Source organism: Sorghum bicolor, chromosome 5, assembly GCF_000003195.3.
Source record: "Sorghum bicolor cultivar BTx623 chromosome 5, Sorghum_bicolor_NCBIv3, whole genome shotgun sequence".
In the NCBI taxonomy this organism is placed as follows: Eukaryota; Viridiplantae; Streptophyta; class Magnoliopsida; order Poales; family Poaceae; genus Sorghum; species Sorghum bicolor.
In genome coordinates, this window is record NC_012874.2 from 42,977,186 (window position 1) to 42,997,363 (window position 20,178).

Below are 20,178 nucleotides of genomic sequence, written 5' to 3' on the forward strand. Positions count from 1 at the left end.
ACCATTTCCCCAGAGGGTAATTTAAGAAATTTGCTGGTCGGGGTTAATGGTTCCTCGCCTAGGAGTGTCAGTACTAATGATTTGGACATTAGGCTTACTCAGGGTCATAAAGGGATTCTATAGGAGTGGAGTTTATGACACAGGGAATGGGTGTAAAACTCGAGAGAAGTTTGATGACATCAGATGATGTCTCAGCTTCTCTAACCCATTCATTACTCATAATAGCCGTGAGTTCTTGGGCAGTTGCCCTGAGGTAACCAGCCTCAAGATGAGCTGGGATATGGCTATTCGGAGCTATGCGTGCTGTAGATCTCCTTTGCACAGGTTGATTCGAGACATTGCCAAAATCGGCAAATAGATCAGTCTCGATGTTAAGTGGGTAATCCAAGGGATGAATTACTTCTTCCCTTGGAGGTGCTTGTGGTATTGGTTCAGGTTCGACAGCTTGGGTTGCGGCTAAAGGAGTTTTGGCTGTCGAAGGTTCATCCCTAGGAGTTCGATCTTCCTCAGGAGCTTCAATATGATCATCAGTGTAAGGGGTATTCTCGAGAATAGTCCCAAGAATGGCCTTACCTTCACTGATAGGTAAATGAAGGAATGCTCCCTTGGAGGCTAAATCAAGGAATTGTGCGGATTGTTGGCTAAGTCCGAGGTAAAAATGTTGCATAAGAATTGGCTCGGTTATACCTATGTCTGGCCCAGATGATGTTAAGTCGGTGAGACGCGCCCAGGCCGCACCTAGAGACTCCTTCCCTTCTTGCTTGAAGTCTAGGACTTCTCTACGGAGACGAGCTATTCTAGAGATGGGAAAGTAGGTGAGGCAGAATTTGGCTTGCAGCTTTTCCCATTCTCCTCCTACACTACCTACATAGCGAGTGTACCACCGTCTGGCCTTTCCCGTCAAAGAGAACGGAAAGAGCTTCCACTTGAGGGTAACTCGCCTCATCCCTTGGATGTGGATGCATGAACAAAGTTGTTCGAAATCTCGTAGGTGTGTGTAAGGATTTTCATCTCCTTCTACCGAAAAGGGATTCTCCTGAACCATCGCTATGAGACTCGGGCGAAGCTCATAGTGACAGGCCAAAATGGCTTTTGATGAACTCGCTGGCTCCAACTCAGCGCCCGTTGGAGCAGCGTAATCGAAGAGGGTTGTTTGATCCATTTGGATATGTGTATAAAGTTTTAAATCAAACAAAGATAACTTAACGATTTTTTTTCCTAGTTAAAACAGCTACCGTTCCCCGGCAACGGCGCCAGAAAGCTTGTTGACACCAGAAGTGGCAAACGGTTATACCGCAAGCGTACGGTAGTCAATGTAGCCTTCACCGGGAGTATTCCAGGTATCGTGATTTCCACGGGGAACGCGAAGTGAATTAACTAGGCTTTAGATCGTTAGGTGATGATCAAAGGGTCTAGGATAATGGGGTAGAGAGGTCTAACTAGTATTAATGCCTGGTCTTGGTAATTAAGTATAGTCAAGGTTTTTCACCTAACTCTTTACTAAGGGCGATACCCGAAAAGGAGGATTGAGTTAACGAAGTTTTTCACCTCCTCGTCTCCTAAGCGACTACCCTGCTCAGCCCAACTATTATTTGCAACTTGCCTACAACAGATGCGAGGAACTTTCCGCCTAGCGAGGACTGTCACTCTCACACTAGGTGTCTACACAACTGCGACAAGGAGTCCACACTGGCAAGAAGTAGTCTAGACACCACGTCTAAACTAGCTCTTGCTACCCTAAGCTTAGCTAAAGCTAAGAGCACTCAAGATCAAGCAATGTGCCAGTAAAGGATTCTTATAATTAAAGTACCAGACCAAATATTAAATACTAGAAAAGACTCAGAAGTAAGACTTACAAGAAGACCTGCTTCCGCTGAGGTGCTCCGCGAAGAAGACTCCCGACAGGCCGGGACTCCTCCTTGGAACTCCTCACTCTCTACTCACTATGATATCACTAAGCTACTAAAGTAGTTTACTCCTAAGATACATGACTCTTAAGTGAAGGAATAGGGGGGTATTTATAGTGGGAGATGGAGTAGGGGCTACTCCGGTGCCACGTCAGCGATCCGCGTCATCTTCATCATGCACCATTGGATCAAACCGACTTCACAACCGCCATCTGATCAACGGTAGAGGCAAACTAACATGTGCAACATGTGGGCAAGGTCGGTGGGAGGCCAACCGACCCTGGAACCGCCATGAAGTGGGGTCGGCCGACCCCCTATCTGGCTGGTTGGGCCCACCTGCAGTGTCCTGGAGGCTCTCTGATGTCGGTGGAGTTGAGCTGACCTGTGGGACCCACCAAAGTGGGGTCGCCCGACCCCAATTCTATGGGGTTAGGGTGTCAGCCCTGTCCTACATGTCTTCCTCTTCATGACTATAATGTTGTCTTGGTTACTGGTGTCACTGATCTTTAGTTATTCACCCCTTCTTAGTGTTTGGACCCTTGAAAAGTACCTGTTCTTACTCCTGCAACCAAATAGTAGCATGTACATGTGGAACTAGGTTATATGTACCTATATTACTACTTTGTTTGGTTGTTTTCTCCCAAAATGAGTCTTATGTTGACGGTTATGATAGTAGAAAACATGGTATAAATACCGTCAACAGTCATAACCGTTGCACTCAGGACAATCTCCGACAGTGGGAAGTTTGATATTCTCCTCCCAACAATGAATGAAGAACGGGCAATTCCAGTGATCCCTATGCCGATTCCACTCCTGCTGGCGTCTTTCTTCTTCCCGGCGATAGTCCTCTTGCTGGCGCCGATACCGATCTTCACGTTGCTGCCAAGTCTCCCGAGGCCTTCTGTGGGTTATCACAATACCAGATCGGGGAGGCCTCCCTGAGTTAGCTCCCTCTTGGACTAGGCCTTTTCCTTTTGCATCGGCAGTAGTGATTTGATGCTGAGGATCCACCGATGCACTTCTTTCAGCTGCTTCCGATGTCAAGACCTTGGCCTTTCCCTTAGCATTCAGCATGTTTGTTGGGAAAGGATGTTGATCAATCTTCATCGGCTTCTGAGCTTTGGAGCTGTCAAATTTGATCCTCCCTGTCTCTATAGCCGATTGCAGCTGTTGCCTAAACACTTTGCACTCATTGGTGCTGTGAGAAGTTGCATTGTGCCATTTACAATACTTCATCTTCTTCAACTCCTCAGCCGATGGGATCACATGATTGGGTGATAATTTTATCTGGCCTTCCTGAAGTAAAAAGTCAAATATCTGATCGGCCTTAGTGATATCAAACATGAACTTCTCTGGTTCCTTGTGCCCGAAAGGGCAAGACATTGGCTTCTTATTTTTCACCCATTCTGCCAAGCTGATGACCGGTTCCTCATCAGAATCTGAGCTTGCTGCTTCATCAACAAAGGACACCTTCTTATTCCATGCTCTCTTGGGTTCAAATGGCTTAATGTCTTGATCAGAAATCCTTTGCACCAAATGACTTAAGCTTTCAAACTCTTGAGATGCATACTTGTCCTTGATGTGTGGCAACAAACCCTGGAAAGCCAAATCGGCTAGCTACCGATCATCCAGAACCAGGCTATAGCATTTGTTCTTGACTTCCCGTATCCTCTACACAAAACCTTCCACCGATTCATCATTGCGTTGCCTCAATTTAACCAAATCGGTGATCTTCTTCTCATGGACCCCAGAAAAGAAGTATTTGTGGAATTGTTTCTCCAAATCGACCCAAGTAATCAATAAATTGGGAGGTAATGATATAAACCAGGTGAAAGCTGATCCGGACAATGATGATGAGAACAAGCGAACCCTTAACTCGTCCCTGTTACCAGCTTCCCCGCATTGGATGATGAACCTGTTGACGTGTTCCATGGTCGACGTGTCATCCTGCCCAGAAAACTTAGTAAAATCCGGCACCTTGTAACGATTTGGAAGCAGGATCAAATCATACGCTGGAGGATACGGTGTCCGATAAGAGTAAGTGTTGAATTTGGGTTTTATCCCAAATTGATCTCTCATTACTTCGGCAATCTTATCGGCCCAATAAGCATCAGCATCTTGCCGATGAGGTAGTTGCGGATCTGGCGCCTGCTGGTAAGCTTCCACGTGTCGGTGCGGTGCGCGATCTGCATAGAACATTGGATTAATAATTTGTCTCCCAATCTGCGGACCACCGAGCTGTTGTGCGCCGATCTGCGGTCCGCCGATCTGCTGGCCTCCCAGATGTTTACCTCCAAATTGCTGACCAGCGATCTGTTGTCCGTGATTCATCGGCTGATTGATTGCCCCTTGGTTCTGGAACCCGGGACAGATCTGGCTTTGCTGGAACCCTGTAGCCTGATGATTCGGTTGGGGCGTTTGCGGAAAGACTTGCTGCCCAAGCCATCCACAATTAGCATTCATCGGCATAGATCCTGCCGATGACTGGAAATTGGGCATCATCATTGAATTGATGTACCCTGGCTGAGTCATAAACCTCTGTTGCATCAGCATTGAGTCTACCGATGTATTAGGCATCTAGAACGTCGGATCTTGAGAATTTCCAGTGTAAGGTCTTGCAGTAGTAGTTGTAGTATACTGGGGACTCTGATTCATCGGCATGCTTGGGGGTGTCGATGCCATAGTAGCCTTGCCTCTCACATCAGTCGTCTGTGATGTACCCGGTGTTAACTCTGGAGGCATACCATAACCCCACCAGTTAGGAGGAGGAATCGATCCCGACATTGCCGATGCCAACAGATCTGTAGCAAGTTTAATCTGCCCATCTGAAGTCGGTGGATTTGTCGTCGGTGTAGATCGCGCATTAGTGACTCCTAACGTGCTTGGAGGAACAGGAATTTTCGTGCCCGCAGCGGTTGTAGCAGCCGATGGAGCTGTGACTACTGGTGACCCTGGCTGATGATGAGAGGGGCCCACATAATCTGGCGGCAATTGTCCTTCCTTGAAAGTTCTAGCCACGGCATTGAAAACCGTATTGGACAGCACACCAGCTTGGTTGATCAAGGCACGGTTGATAGCACTATCGACCATCTCTTGAAGTTTACCAGGATTGGGTTCAAAAGTAACCTGCCGAGGCATCGGCAACGCATCCTTCTAGATCACCTCGCCGCTCCTGTTTATGCTGAAGGATCTCAGGCATTGCTGCTTGTAATCCTCCATGGCTTTAGCAATAGCTTGCTTCTGCTCGTCTTTGAGGCTATCTTCTGTCACGGGGATAACGTTCTCCAAGTCGAACTCAGTATTCGACATGTTGATCTTGACTTTGAATCTGGTCCCACCGGGCGTGCCAAAAGATGTGTTGATGCACAAGCGGATCTGCAAACACAAAGGGCTAATACCCGATTTAAACGTTAAGGCGTGCCAGCCAATTTGACCTTACTATCGGCAAAGGTGGTAACTCGAATACTTTGGTCCCGACAACAGCGATACGCCCGGATGCCACGGCCAAGAGGTATTCACGCGGAACTTGAGAACACGTCGAGCTTAAGTCGACGAATTCCTAAGAACTCGTAATAAAAGGAAAAAGGTATGACGAAGTCGTCGAAAATAGATGCTAGAATATGTGTAAAAAATGGTGTTTGATTGATTGATAGATTCCTTTTTACAAAGCCCTAGGGTCTATATTTATACCCTGCTCAAAGAGCTTACAACCAGACACGACTAGAACTCGAATTCCAAATTAAACAGAATCCATATGCAAAACGATCTAAATAACTAAGGAAAACGCAAAACTATCCTCACGTGACAAACTAGAACACCCCCACAAGCCGATCGACAACTTCCAGGCTCTCCCTCCGTATCATCAGCAGACTTTCTTGTCATAGCCATCGGCACAAACGCATCATCACCTATGGACTTGGTCACATTCAACCATCCTTCCATCGGCAATCATCCTCATCGGCAACTCTGTAGATCAAGCACTGCCGTCTTATCTTGCCAACCTACATTTTACCAATCATGGACACGTGCCTAAAAACGGTGTCAACAGACGCACCGGGTAGCGTCCGGTCCCATGCGCAGGGAGCATGTAAGTTTCCCCGTAGCACCGGACGGTGCACCGGACGCTGGAAGTTAGCGTCCGGTGACCTGTCAGAAGCAAGTACTGTTAGCCGTTATGGAGCACCGGACGCTCGGTGCAGTGCGTCCGGTGCAACATAATGTGCGTCCGGTGACCCCGTTTTCAGTGGAAAACGGTTGGCTGACCTTTGGACTTCGTGGGTAGTATTTATACTCCTCCACCTCGTCCATGAGAGGCCTCTTGCCCATTTAAACATCAGAGAAACTTGTTGTGGAGCAAGAGAGTAGCAAGAGCCTAGAGAGGATTAAGAATTGAGTGATTTCTTGAGAGAATCCTTCTCTAGTGAGTTCCAAGAGTCAAGTGTGCATCCACCACTCTCTAGAGCCTTGGTTGGGTCAAGTGAGAGTTCTTTGCTTGTTACTCTTGGTGATCGCCATCACCTAGATGGTTCGGTGGTGATTGGAGGCACGAAGACCGCCCGGAGTTCTTGTGGGTGGCTCGTGTCAAGCTTGTGAGCAGTTTTGGGCGATTCACCGCGACGGAGTGTCAAAGAATCAGCACATAGAGAGCACTTGGTCCTTGTGCGGACTAAGGGGGAGTAAGACCCTTGCGCGGGTGCTCCAACGAGGACTAGTGGAGAGTGGCGACTCTCCGATACCTCGGCAAAACATCGCCGAGCACTTTCTTCCACTACTCCTTACATTCTAGCATCTAATTTGTGTTTCTACATTCTTAGAATTGTCATGCTAGAATAGGGTTGGAACTAGGTTGCAAAACTTTTTATCCGGTAGCTCTCTAGGTCACACTAGGCACAAGGGGTTGAATTGGAGCTTATAGGTTGCTTAAATTTTTAGAGAAGCCCAATTCACCCCCCCTCTTGGGCATCTTGATCCTTTCAATTGGTATCAGAGCCTAGTGCTCATTATTTAGGCTTCACCGCCTAGAGAAAAGATGTCTAACGGGGATGGACCGCCACCCATGTTCGATGGGGATGTCTTCCCGTATTGGAAAATACGGATGGAGTCATACCTTGAGGCATGCGATATAAAGTGCCTAAAAGCCACGACCGAAGGGTTTACCCCTCCGGCAAAGGACACCGCTCTTACTCCACAAGAGCAAGAAAACGAGAAGTGGCATGCGAAGGCCAAAACCCACATTTTTAGAGGCCTTTGCAAAGAGGTGTTCAACCGCGTTCGGAGCCACAAAACCGCCAATGAACTTTGAAAGGAACTTTGTGCGCTCCATGAGGGATCAAAGAGTGAACGCGAGGAACATTATCACCTAGTGATGAACAAGCTTAATACATTTGAGATGCTTCCTAAAGAAAATGCTAATGAAATGTATTCTCGCTTGAATGTCATTGTAGAGGAGCTAAATGGACTTGGGCTCACTCAAATGAGTGCGGCGGATGTAGCAAGGAAAATACTATATGTGCTTCCCATTGAGAAATATGGGCACATAGTAACGGTGCTTCATCAAGGCGATCTCTCCACCGCTACACCAACCGCCATATTGGGGAAGATCAATGCTCATGAGATGTACATGCACATGAACCCCCAAGATGGCTCCTCATCGGCCAAGAAAGAAAAGAAGGACTTGGCTCTCAAAGCTTCTCACAAGGGCAAAGCTAAAAATATTGAAGTTGAGTCATCAACTTCAAGTGATGATGATGCATCTATTGCTCTCTTGGTGAGAAGAACCACAAAGATGTTGAAGAAGCTCAACAAGAATGGAGTCAACTTTGACTCCAAGAAGAAGAAGTTCTTCACAAGTAGCAAGAGGAAGCCCATCTCCGAGATGGATTGCTACAATTGTGGTGAGCTTGGTCATCTTGCTCATCAATGTCCAAAGCCCAAGAAGGACAAATACAAGAAGAAGAACAAAGAGCAAGATGATTCAAGTGATGATGAGAATAATGACAAGAAGCAATACAAGAAGAAAGGTGGCAAGAAGAAGGAGCACTACAAGAAGAAGAATGGCAAGGCTTACATTGTTGGTGATTGGCTCACCGACATTGAGAGCTCAAGTGGTGACTCCTACGGCAATGAGAGTGATGATGAGAAGGTTGCCGCCGTTGCCATCGATGCTCCATCACCATCATCTTCACCACCATCTACATCCTCAACACACCTATGCCTCATGGCTAAGGGTGACCGGAAGGTACAAAGTGAGGATGAGAGTAGTGAGAGTGATAGTGAATACGAATCACCCTCTTATGATGAACTTGTAAAATTGCTTAACAAGTACACAAAAGTCATAAGAAAATCTAGAAGTGAAAATGAAAAGCTTGAACTTGAAAATGAAACACTTCTAGCAAAGCTTAAGTCTAGTGATGAGCTTAGAGACCAAAATGAGATCATGACCACTAAGCTCAAGGAGCTCAAACTCTCTTTAAAAGAGCTCAAAGAAAAACATGATAAACTTGAGAGTGTGCATGATGAGCTTATCACTAGATATAGAGCAATGAAGGAAGAGCTAACAACTCTAAAAGCAAACTATGACAACCTTGAAATTGCTTATGAACTTGCAATTGATGAAACACATGTTGCTACTAACAATGTTGCTAAGCTTGATGAAGCCACATCTTGTGATGACTTACTTGTGGAGAGCACAAGCAAATGTGTTGATTGCAAGGGCAAGAAAGTGGTAGTGGCCGAGAGTTATGAGGACACTATCAAGCTCAAGGATGAAATTGTCATGCTCAAGAAAGAGTTGCAAGATCAAGCCAAGCACAAGACCATCGTAATTGAGTCACTTGATCAAGACAAGAAGCTTGCATATGAGAACAAGTTGCTCAAGGAAGAAAATCAATATCTCAAGCTTGGTTTGATGTATGACAAGCAAGAAGAAGATGAGACATTCATCATGGATGAGTTAGCTAGCAACAATGACCCAATCATCAAGAAGCTAACTCAAGAGAACAACAAGCACAAGAAAGAGAAGGAACACCTAACCATGGGGTTAGCAAAGTTCACAAAGGGGAAGGACCTTCAAAGTGAGCTTTTCATGAACACCGTCATGAAGATGGACAAGAGTGGAATTGGCTACAAGGCTCATCAAACAAAGCTCATCAAGTCACTAGCCACTCATGATCAACCAAGCAAGCCAAAGCCAAAGAGATGCTTTGAGTGTGGCCAAGAAGGACACTTTGCTCATGAGTGTAAGGCACCACTACCACCACCCTTGCCCAAGCATGCAAGACCATTTGCCTTCAATGCTCACTACATTGTAAGGAAAGACAAATGTGGCAAGGTCAAGGTTAGCTTCATGGGGCCGCCCAACAAGCAAAGGCCAAAGAAGATTTGGGTGCCAAAGCAACTAGTAGAGAAGGTCAAGGGCCCTAAGCAAATGTGGGTCCCTAAATCGCAAGCTTGATCTCTTGTGTGTAGGTGAACTACAAGACTGGTGGATCACATTGGGTAATTGATACTGGTTGCACTCAACATATGACCGGAGATCCCCGGATGTTCACCTCTCTTGATGAAGATGTTGACAACCAAGAGAAGATCACATTTGGTGACAACTCAAAAGGCAAGGTCAAGGGACTGGGAAAGGTTGCTATATCAAATGACAACTCCATCACCAATGTGCTCTATGTGCAATCATTGAGTTTCAATTTGCTCTCGGTTGGACAACTTTGTGATCTCGGATTTGAATGCCTATTCAAGAAGAAGGAAGTGATTGTGACCAAGGAAGATGACAATGAAGTGATATTCAAAGGCTTCCGACACAACAACTTATATGTAGTTGATTTCTCATCCGATGAAGTTGATGTCAAGACTTGCTTATTCACCAAGACTTCACTTGGGTGGTTGTGGCATAGAAGGTTAGCACATGTTGGAATGGGCACACTCAAGAAGTTGATGAAGAAAGAATTGATTAGAGGCTTGAAGGATGTGACATTTGAGAAGGACAAGCTTTGTAGTGCATGTCAAGCCGGCAAGCAAGTTGCAAACACTCATCCAACCAAGGCCTATCTCTCTACTTCAAGAGTGCTTGAGCTACTTCACATGGATTTATTTGGACCAACCACATATGCTAGTCTTGGAGGAAACAAATATTGCTTGGTCATAGTTGATGATTTCTCCCGGTACACTTGGACATTCTTCTTGCAAGACAAGGCCGAAGTTGCATCAATATTCAAGAAGTTTGCAATGAATGCCCAAAATCAATTTGATGTCAAGATCAAGAAGATTAGAAGTGACAATGGCAAAGAGTTTGACAACACCAACATTGAAGAGTATTGTGATGAAGTGGGAATCAAGCATGAGTTCTCCTCAACATACACACCACAACAAATTGGGGTTGTAGAAAGAAAGAACCGGACATTGATCACCTTGGCAAGAACAATGCTAGATGAGTATAACACTTCGGAGAAGATGTGGGCCGAGGCAATCAACACGGCATGCTATGCTTCAAACCGGCTCTTTCCTCACAAGTTCCTAGAGAAGACACCATATGAGTTGCTCAATGGGAAGAAGCCCGATGTCTCATTCTTTAGAGTGTTTGGATGCAAATGCTACATCTACAAGAAGCGCCAACACTTGGGAAAATTCCAAAGAAGATGTGACATTGGCTACTTGGTTGGCTATTCATCAAAGTCGAAGGCATATAGGGTCTTTAACCATGCCACAAACATGGTTGAAGAAACTTTTGATGTTGAATTTGATGATGTAGGTGGTGAACCATTGAGGGATGCTATGAAGAACATGCCGGTAGGAGACATCAAGCCAAAAGAAGATGATGATGATGTGCAAATTATTGAGCCACATCCACCTCACATGTTCCACAAGATGAAGACAAGGATGTGAGAGATGCTCATGAAGACACTCAAGTCTCTCATGAACAAGCGGTGGCACAAGCACAAGATGTTGATGCTCCCCAACCAACCCCTCAAGTGGCACCAAGAAGAACATCACATCTCCTCCAAGATCACTCTCAAGATCTCATCATGAGGAGTCCATCATGTGGTGTAACTACTCGCTCTAGACATGCTTTATTTATTGAACATCACGCTTTTGTGTCTCTTGAAGATGAACTAAAAACTATAGAGGAAGCTCTTCGTGATGCGGATTGGATCATGGCCATGCAAGAGGAGTTGAACAACTTCTCTCGCAACCAAGTATGGACACTTGAAGAGCGACCCAAAGATGCAAGAGTGATTGGAACAAAGTGGGTCTTCTGGAACAAGAAGGATGATCAAGGCAAAGTGGTGTGCAACAAGGCAAGGCTCGTGGCAAAAGGCTTTTCACAAGTGGAAGGTCTTGACTTCGGTGAAACCTTTGCACCGGTGGCAAGACTTGAAGCAATCCGTATCCTACATGCATATGCATCTAGTCATGATATCAAGTTATTTCAAATGGATGTGAAAAGTGCTTTTTTGAATGGATATATTACTGAGCTTGTCTATGTTGAGCAACCTCCCGGTTTTGAAGACCCTAGGTACCCCAAGCATGTCTACCGGTTGTCCAAGGCTCTCTTTGGTCTCAAGCAAGCTCCTAGAGCTTGGTATGAGAGGCTTAGGGATTTCCTCATTGAGAAGGGCTTCAAGATTGGGAAAGTTGACACAACACTCTTCACGAAGAAAATGAATGGGGAAATCTTCATTTGCCAAGTTTATGTTGATGATATTATTTTTGGCTCTACTAATGAAGATTTTTGCAAGGAATTTGGTGATTTGATGTCCAAAGAGTTTGAGATGTCCATGATTGGCGAGCTATCCTTCTTCCTAGGATTTCAAGTCAAGCAAATGAAGGAAGGAGTCTTCATCTCTTAAGAGAAGTACACTCAAGATCTTCTCAAGAGGTTCAAGATGATGGATTGCAAGCCAATCAAAACTCCCATGGCATCGAATGGGCATCTCGACTTGGATGAGGGAGGTAACCCTATTGACAAGACTCTCTATCGCTCCATGATAGGAAGTCTTCTCTACCTCACCGCATCTAGGCCCGATATCATGTTTAGTGTGTGTATGTGCGCTAGATATCAAGCAATGCCTATGGAATCTCACTTGATTGCGGTCAAGAGAATTCTTAGGTATCTAAAATACACACCTTGCCTAGGTTTGTGGTATCCCAAAGGTGCAAGATTCCAACTTGTAGGCTATTCCGATTCGGATTATGCCGGGTGTCGGATTGATAGAAAAAGCACATCCGGAGGGTGCCATTTCCTAGGTAGATCTCTTGTCTCTTGGATGTCAAAGAAACAAAATAGTGTTGCCTTGTCAACGGCCGAAGCGGAATACATTGCCGCCGGTGCTTGTTGTGCACAAATACTCTACATGAAACAAACTTTGCTAGACTATGAAGTAGTACTAGACAAAGTACCTTTGTTGTGTGACAACGAAAGTGCCGTAAAACTTTCAAACGACCCAGTTCAACACACCCGCACAAAACATATTGACATCCGCCACCACTATCTTAGGGATCATGTTGCTAAAGGTGACATATCTCTAGAGAATGTGGGAACGGAAAATCAATTGGCGGATATCTTCACAAAACCCCTAGATGAAGCTAGGTTTTGTATGTTGAGAAATGAACTTAATGTGCTTGATCTCTCTAACTTCACTAAAAGATAAAAGTTGTGTGTTGAAACTTGTAAATAGCTTTTGCCTTGCATTTCATGCATACTAAAACTAAAATACAACTTGCATGTAGGGCTTGTCTAACATGGTTAAGATAACCCCCTTTATGTGTGTGAAAAAGCTTAATCTTGGTTCAAACTTGACCAGCATTAATTTACTTTCAAGCATTGCATTACAACTCATATCATATGCATGCTTGTTAGTTGATCGTTTCTTTTCGGTTATTCTTTGAGCATCTGTTGTGTTCGTCCATAGATAGGGGGAGCATTCAAAGCTCTTTGTGATCCAAAACCCCTAGCTTTATGGCCATATGATGCTCCTTGGTGATTTCTCGAATTATATTCATAAAAACTACAAAGCCTATGGCTAAATATTTGTGAAAATTTGAGGGTTTGAGAGAAGTCACTCATACCAGTTCCATTTAGTGTTTATTTGTGTGTCTTTGAAGATGGAACTAGGTTAGGTCAAAGTTGGACATGGTGCTTAGTTGAAAAAGTGCTTAGAGGAGCACCGGACGCTGCACCGGACGCTGTCTCGGTGCGTCCGGTGCGTTGTGAGTGCCAGACTGCACTCACCGGACGCAGGAACAGTATCCCTGCAGCTTCCGGTGAGGTGCGTCTGGTGCTCACCTGGCTGCTCTAGGGCACCGGACGCTAAAGCCAGCGTCCGGTGGCCATCGTCTGGTGCAATGCAGTTTTGCATATCTCTCTGCGCATGAGTCCGGTGGTCACCGAACGCGTCCGGTGCCACTTTAAGTACGTCCGGTGACCCCACGGAGGGGGCATTTAACCCGTGCCCAGGGGTTGACTTCGAGACAGTATCTTCTTTCCCCGCGCGCTGTCGTCTTCGCCCGTGCTCTAGCCTCGCCGAAATCGCCGCCGCCGTCGAAGTTTGTCTTCTTCGGCGACCTCGAGGCTTTTCCCTCCACGCGCAGATCCTCCTCGCGGCCCTCTCTCTTTCCCTCTCCTCGCAGGGAACTCTTTTCTACAAAGGAGGTTAGGGTTTGGGTAAGTCCTAAGTTTCCTGCCCTCAAGGTGTTCGATTCAATGTCTGAATGAATTTAATTGTTTTTTTTGAAGACAATTCGATTCGTTCTCTCTTTGTAGCACTTTGAGGATTGGATTCGCGTTCCCCTGCAGATCTCGATCGCAATCTTTCATCCGGAACACGTCTCGTCGCCCGATCTGCGTTGATCTCCGCTGTCAGTTGGCCTTTGTCGGCAGTTTGTTCAGTAGTTTGCTCGTGCGATGGCTCGTACCAAGAACGTCAGTGGTCCGGCAGCTGGCTCAGGAGGGGCTCCAGGAGGTGATGGTGGAGGTGATCCTCCTCATCGCCTGTCTACGGCAGAGAAGGGCAAAGGCAAGAAGCTAGCCACCAAGAAGCGCAAGGCCAGCGACAGAGAGGCAGAGGTGGCAGAGGCAGTTGCAGCAGCAGCTGAGGCAGCCAAGAGGGGTGGTCGCTCAGGTGCCCTGAGGATTGGGGATGACCTCGCGCCACAGCAGTGACGTGCAGTTCTTGAGACAGAGGCTCTTCATGGATCCCCTCCAGGACCGTTATGATTGGAGGTCAGCGGGTCAGACTTGTGGTCAGAGATCCAGCTCAGGAGGATCCAGATATAGAGGTAGAAGCCCAGGCAGAGGATCCAACAGAGGCACAGGAGCAGCCCCTCAGAAGGTCGACTCGTGCACGTACCCAGGCCATTCCACGCACTGGTACGCCTAGCCAGTCTACCTCCGCTGCTCGTGCCACACCAGCCAGAGGCACTCCAGCTTCTCGTCAGAGGCCAGTCAGGATTCACAGGGATCTCACTCTAGTGTCAGCCCACGAGATCCAGCCGCTACGCTTTGTCCCGTTTCCTACTTGGTTCCTAGCTGCTAGGGATCCTCGAGCCGGTGCCAGGTTCTATACAGTCGTCCAGGAGGACATCTACGAGGCACTGGTTCGCTCTCAGTCTCAGTTCAGGGAGCACAGAGTGATTGACCTTGAGATACTCGGGAACGTGGTTGGTGCAGATATCAGTCAGTACTTCACCTACCTCCACGGCCTCCCAGAGTTGCTAGCTCTCCCTGGTACTTACTGTGAGCAGTGGGTTCGAGAGTTCTACGCGTCAGTGTGGGTGTCTCTGGATCACAGTTATATCCACTACACACTGGCAGGGACTGACTACAGGGTCACAGCACAGAGGGCCAGAGAGGTGCTTGGGCTGCGAGCTTCTCCCACCAGGATTCACCAGCTGTGCTACGGGAACTTTGAGCCTCCCCGACGTCCTCATGGTGGTGAGATACCACTGGTTGACTTCGTGGCTCCTTGTTTCCGTCCACCTTTTGGAGAGGGCTCCAGTCGGACAGTGGGAGACTTGACACGACCAGCTAGGATCCTCGACTTTGTGTTGAGGAAGACTCTTCTCCCCAGGACAGGTTACAGAGATGGATTCACTCGTATCCAGCAGTGGCTAGTTGCTCACCTCATCTCCCAGATGGAGTTCGATTTGTGGGATTTGATCGTCTCAGAGATTGAGGACACTATCTCAGAGAGTTTCAGGGGACGGCGTCACTTGCCATATGCACATTGGATCACTTTGCTTATTCTCCGTGCCAGGCCACTACCCCTACCAGCTGACTTGCAGAGGGAGTTGACAGAGTCAGACACAGTCTTCCCCCACTACGACCCCAGGCAGATGCTGCAAGCACACCACGACCTCAGAACTACTCCACCTCCTCATGCACCACGTGGACTGGTGCTCCCACCTTCTCCTCGGGGCACTCGCAGTACAGCAGCTGTACCAGAGACAGAGGAGCAGCAGGACATAGCCATTGGGGCTTTCGCAGATGCAGAGGCTGAGTGAGAGTTTGACTTCGCCTCAGACAGCTCGGATGATGACTATCAGCCGTCAGTGTCAGACCTCCCTCCTAGAGCACACGACCACGAGGCAGGGGGCTCTTCTAGTGCTTCAGACCTAGCTTTACTTGCTATCTTAGAGGGTATGAGGGCAGATCAGTGCCGTGCAGCTGAAGGGGAGGCGAGGAGAGACAGGGACCAGGCTGCCATCAATGCAGCCGTGCAGGCATGGCAGGATGAGCTCCAGCGACAGTTTCTCACCTTTCAGGAGCAGCAGCTTGCGTTCTAGGCCTAGCAAACAGCGATGATGGCCGCTATCATGGCCGCCTCAGGGATACAGATTCCGCAGATCCAGCTCCCAGGCACTTTGACTGTCAGGCCACCCAATCCAGCGCCTCCGACTCAGAGTCAGTCATAGCAGCCCCTACAGCTCCCAGCTCAGAGTCAGCCGTTCTCGACGCCCCAGCACCAGGTCTCCTAGGGTGCTATCTCTTCTGGCTTTGAGTAGGTACCTCAGTTTACACCTCTCCGCTCTGGTTTTACACCGCAGTCAGCGTCAGCATCACAGCTAGTGTTGTACTCATCGACAGACCCGCACCTCAGCTTCTCCTGCAGTGCTCTGACTGGTGACCCTACGCCTCCACCTCTGCAGGCTCCAGCCGCCTTTACGGTGTCAGTCACCACTACTGAGCGTCTGTCGTCGTCTGTAGCGTCGTCCAAGCAGCTTGCATCGTCTTCCACAGTACCAGAGACGTCAGCTACAGCGACCGAGTCCGTGCCAGCTTCGTCAGCAGGACTCGAGCAGCCAGCACAGCCAGTGACAGCTCCCGCACCTACAGAGCAGACTCGGACCGCTTCGCCAGCTCGTGCAGCTTCAGAGGGTCACTCCACCTCCTCCGCCTCAACGGCTGACAGTTCGGACGATGTAGCTTGCTTCGAGGCCGTGCCGCGGGACTCCACTGCTTCGCCTCCTCCACCGGCTTCTTAGGTTTTTTGGCATTTGATGCCAAAGGGGGAGAGAGAGACAGTGTGAGTATGAGAGTTAGGAGTTAGGGGGAGCTAGAGAGCTAGAGAAGAGAGAGTGTGAGTATGACAGTTAGGAGTTAGGGGGAGCTAGAGAACTAGAGAGGGCTTTTTATTCTTTTGAGATGCTTTTATGTGTGCTACTCCACCATGCATCATGTTTATGTTTATGCATTGCACTTGTGTGAGATACTTGGTTGTGAGACATGACTTGTGCTTATTGTGATATCTTAATGTCATGTGTTTTGGCTCATATTACCTTTGCTTCTGCATTTTACTCCGATGTACTTATGAGCCTTGTGATTATTATCTTGTTGTATACCACTGACATATTGGGATGCAGGGTGTTGGACTTGGTTGATATAAGCATGGCTAATCCCTTTGCCCTTACTGTAACATGCTTATTGAAACCAAGTCATTTGAAAACCTCAACTCTTTTCATACTCGAGGTTGTCATCAATCACCAAAAAGGGGGAGATTGAAAGAGCATCTAGGCCCCTGGTGATTTCAGTGATTAATGACAGTGTTGATTACTATGACTAACGTGTGTTTTGCAGAGGCAAAGTCATAGGTAAGGTCATGGTAAATAGGTACTCGATGGACAGGGACGTATATGCCTACTTAATAGTGGAAATCGTTTCGGTTTTCAAAGGATGGATGGACATCATCAAGACTAGACTAGGTCTAAGTGCCGTATGGTGAAGAAGGGCACTTAGAGTAGTTTAGGACTTTGTTTTCCTTTGACCGTACTATTAAGAGGGGCTTTGATCTAGTAGCTTGACTTAGGCAAGGCTTTAGGTTTAGGTGTGGTGCACACTTGGTAAACCTAGCACTAGGCAGCTCAGAGATAGTCCTTAGATCGCGAGGAACAAACTTCGTTTTGGAGCGATCGCGTTTCGACGAAGTTAGGGTGACCAAGGGGGCACTGGACGCTGCACCGGACGCTCTGTGAGTGCGTCCGGTGAGGTCCTTAGCCGTTGGAACAGTGCCGTGCTTAGGGTTAGGCACCGGACGCTGGCACCGGACTTACCGAGCAGCGTCCGGTCCCTTACCCAGAGAGGTTGCAAACCTGCCCTGAGCACCGGACGCTAGCACCGGACGCACCAGGTAGCGTCCGGTCCCATGTGCAGGGAGCATGTAAGTTTCCCCGGAGCACCGGACGGTGCACCGGACGCTGGAAGTTAGCGTCCGGTGACCTGTTAGAAGCAAGTACAGTTAGCCATTATGGAGCACCGGACGCTCGGTGCAGTGCGTCCAGTGCAACATAATGTGCGTCTGGTGACCCCGTTTTTAGTGGAAAACGGTTGGCTGACCTTTGGACTTCGTGGGTAGTATTTATACTCCACCTCGTCCATGAGAGGCCTCTTGCCCATTTCAACATTAGAGAAACTTGTTGTGGAGCAAGGGAGTAGCAAGAGCCTAGAGAGGATTGAGAATTGAGTGATTTCTTGAGAGAATCCTTCTCTAGTGAGTTCCAAGAGTCAAGTGTGCATCCACCACTCTCTAGAGCCTTGGTTGGGTCAGGTGAGAGTTCTTTGCTTGTTACTCTTGGTGATCGCCATCACCTAGACGGTTCGATGGTGATTGGAGGCACTAAGACCGCCGGGAGTTCTTGTGGGTGGCTCGTGTCAAGCTTGTGAGCGGTTTTGGGCGATTCACTGTGACGGAGTGTCGAAGAATCAGCCCATAGAGAGCACTTGGTCCTTGCGCGGACTAAGGGGGAGCAAGACCCTTGCGCGGGTGCTCCAACGGGGACTAGTGGAGAGTGGCGACTCTCCGATACCTCGGCAAAACATCGCCGAGCACTTTCTTCCACTACTCCTTACATTCTAGCATCTAATTTGTGTTTCTACATTCTTAGAATTGCCATGCTAGAATAGGGTTGGAACTAGGTTGCAAAACTTTTTATCCAGTAGCTCTCTAGGTCACACTAGGCACAAGGGGTTGAATTGGAGCTTATAGTTTGCTTAAATTTTTAGTGAAGCCCAATTCACCCCCCCTCTTGGGCATCTTGATCCTTTCAGTGGCGTTACACGGCATCCGACCCTCGAGTAGGCACGTTTCCATCCTAGGGAAGGGTCGGGCATCGAATGACAACACTACAACCACTCCGACGTATCTGCCACCATGACGTACAAGCGTGCAATGGATAAACCGGTCCAGGAACGGCGCACAGAGCGGGATACAGGGGCACGCGTAATCATCGTCAAGCTACCAAGACAAGATGGCTCAAGACCACGCCGGTACAGAGGCCTCGAGTAGGTCAGCGCGCCATACCTCTATCGACCCCTACTCTAATGCCTATACATGTACCCTAGGCCCCTCCTTGTAACTATAAAAGGAGAGGCCCGGGAGTGGATACAGGACACGCGAAACAACACAACACGCAAGCCATACGCAGTAGAGCGAACTCACTCCATCCCCATCCATACCACGCTTGTATTCACCCCCGTACAAGCACTTAGGTGCAGAATAATACAAACTCTCCCCCCCCCCGCTGGACGTAGGACCTTCTCTTGCCCAGACCAGGATAAATCTTTGTGTCTTTTTGCATCACCATCTGGGAAAGGGAGCACGCATACAAGTTTACTCGTTGGTGTGACCCTCCGAGGGAAAACACCAACAGTTGGCGCGCCAGGTAGGGGTCCTGCGTGTTTTTCACCAATTTCCCATTCCTTTCCAGATGGCCACTCTCATTTCGCTGATTTCGCGCTCCACGGTGATTTGGTTCGGGAGCCTCGAGTTCATGTCCACTGGTTTCGGCTATGACATGATCCTGCTCTCGGTCAAAGGACCGGGGGGAGCTCGCATTACGCCGGCACGATTGAGGGCTCCGAGACGTCCTCACCACCACGCCTCCCCGCCCAAGAAGAGGCGTGGACAGCACCACCATCACCCCTCTGCCTCATCACGATCGCCAGTTCGCGCCAGGCGGGAGGTGATCCAGGAGCCGACAGTCCCGCGCGCCGAAACTGCGGGCACGATGGCCCGACGCCACAAAGACCACGCAACGACGACGGGAGATAGCGTGCCTTGCGCACTCTCGCCCGCCACGACGCTGCTTCCACACGGGTTGTTCGCCACAAGAAGAGCGCTGTCGTTCGGGCTGGACAACGCCGCAGCATCGCTCGCCAGGACGATATGTCCAAACGCCCAGACGTACGTGGAAAGACCAATGGTCCTCCCACGCAACAATGGAGCACGACCACAGACGTCCGAGCTGCCAGACTTCTCGCAGGTACGAGGCCTCCGCCGCCTGGGCCTGGGCGGTACACAATTACCTCCCTGAGGCAGCGGCTGCTGGAGGAAGGACGCGGATGCTTCTACGCCGCCAAGCCGGACTCCGACTCTGAGTCCGACAGCTGCGACCCTACTAGGGAGTGCTTCCATATCGACAGGGCGGTAGAAACTACCGACGAGACGCAAGACGCCGTTGCTGGCGGTCGAGCCCCTGCAGCGAGGGAAGACCCCAGGACGCCAGGGAACGACGGACAGGTCGACCCACCTCCACAAGAAGACAGAGCCGCGCAACTTGCGCAGCTATGAGAGCTCAAGGCAAAACTTGACGAAGATCGTGAGCGCCTCGTCCTGCTCGAGCAAATCCTTGAGAAGGACCTGCCATACCCACCTGGCAGAAGTGTCCGCTGAAGGGTTCGAGAGGCACATCGACAAATCGTCGGGGACGGGGAGCCAGAACAACCTGTCAGCCGCTTCCCTCGAGCAGGCCAGAACGTTGTGGCAGCAACGAT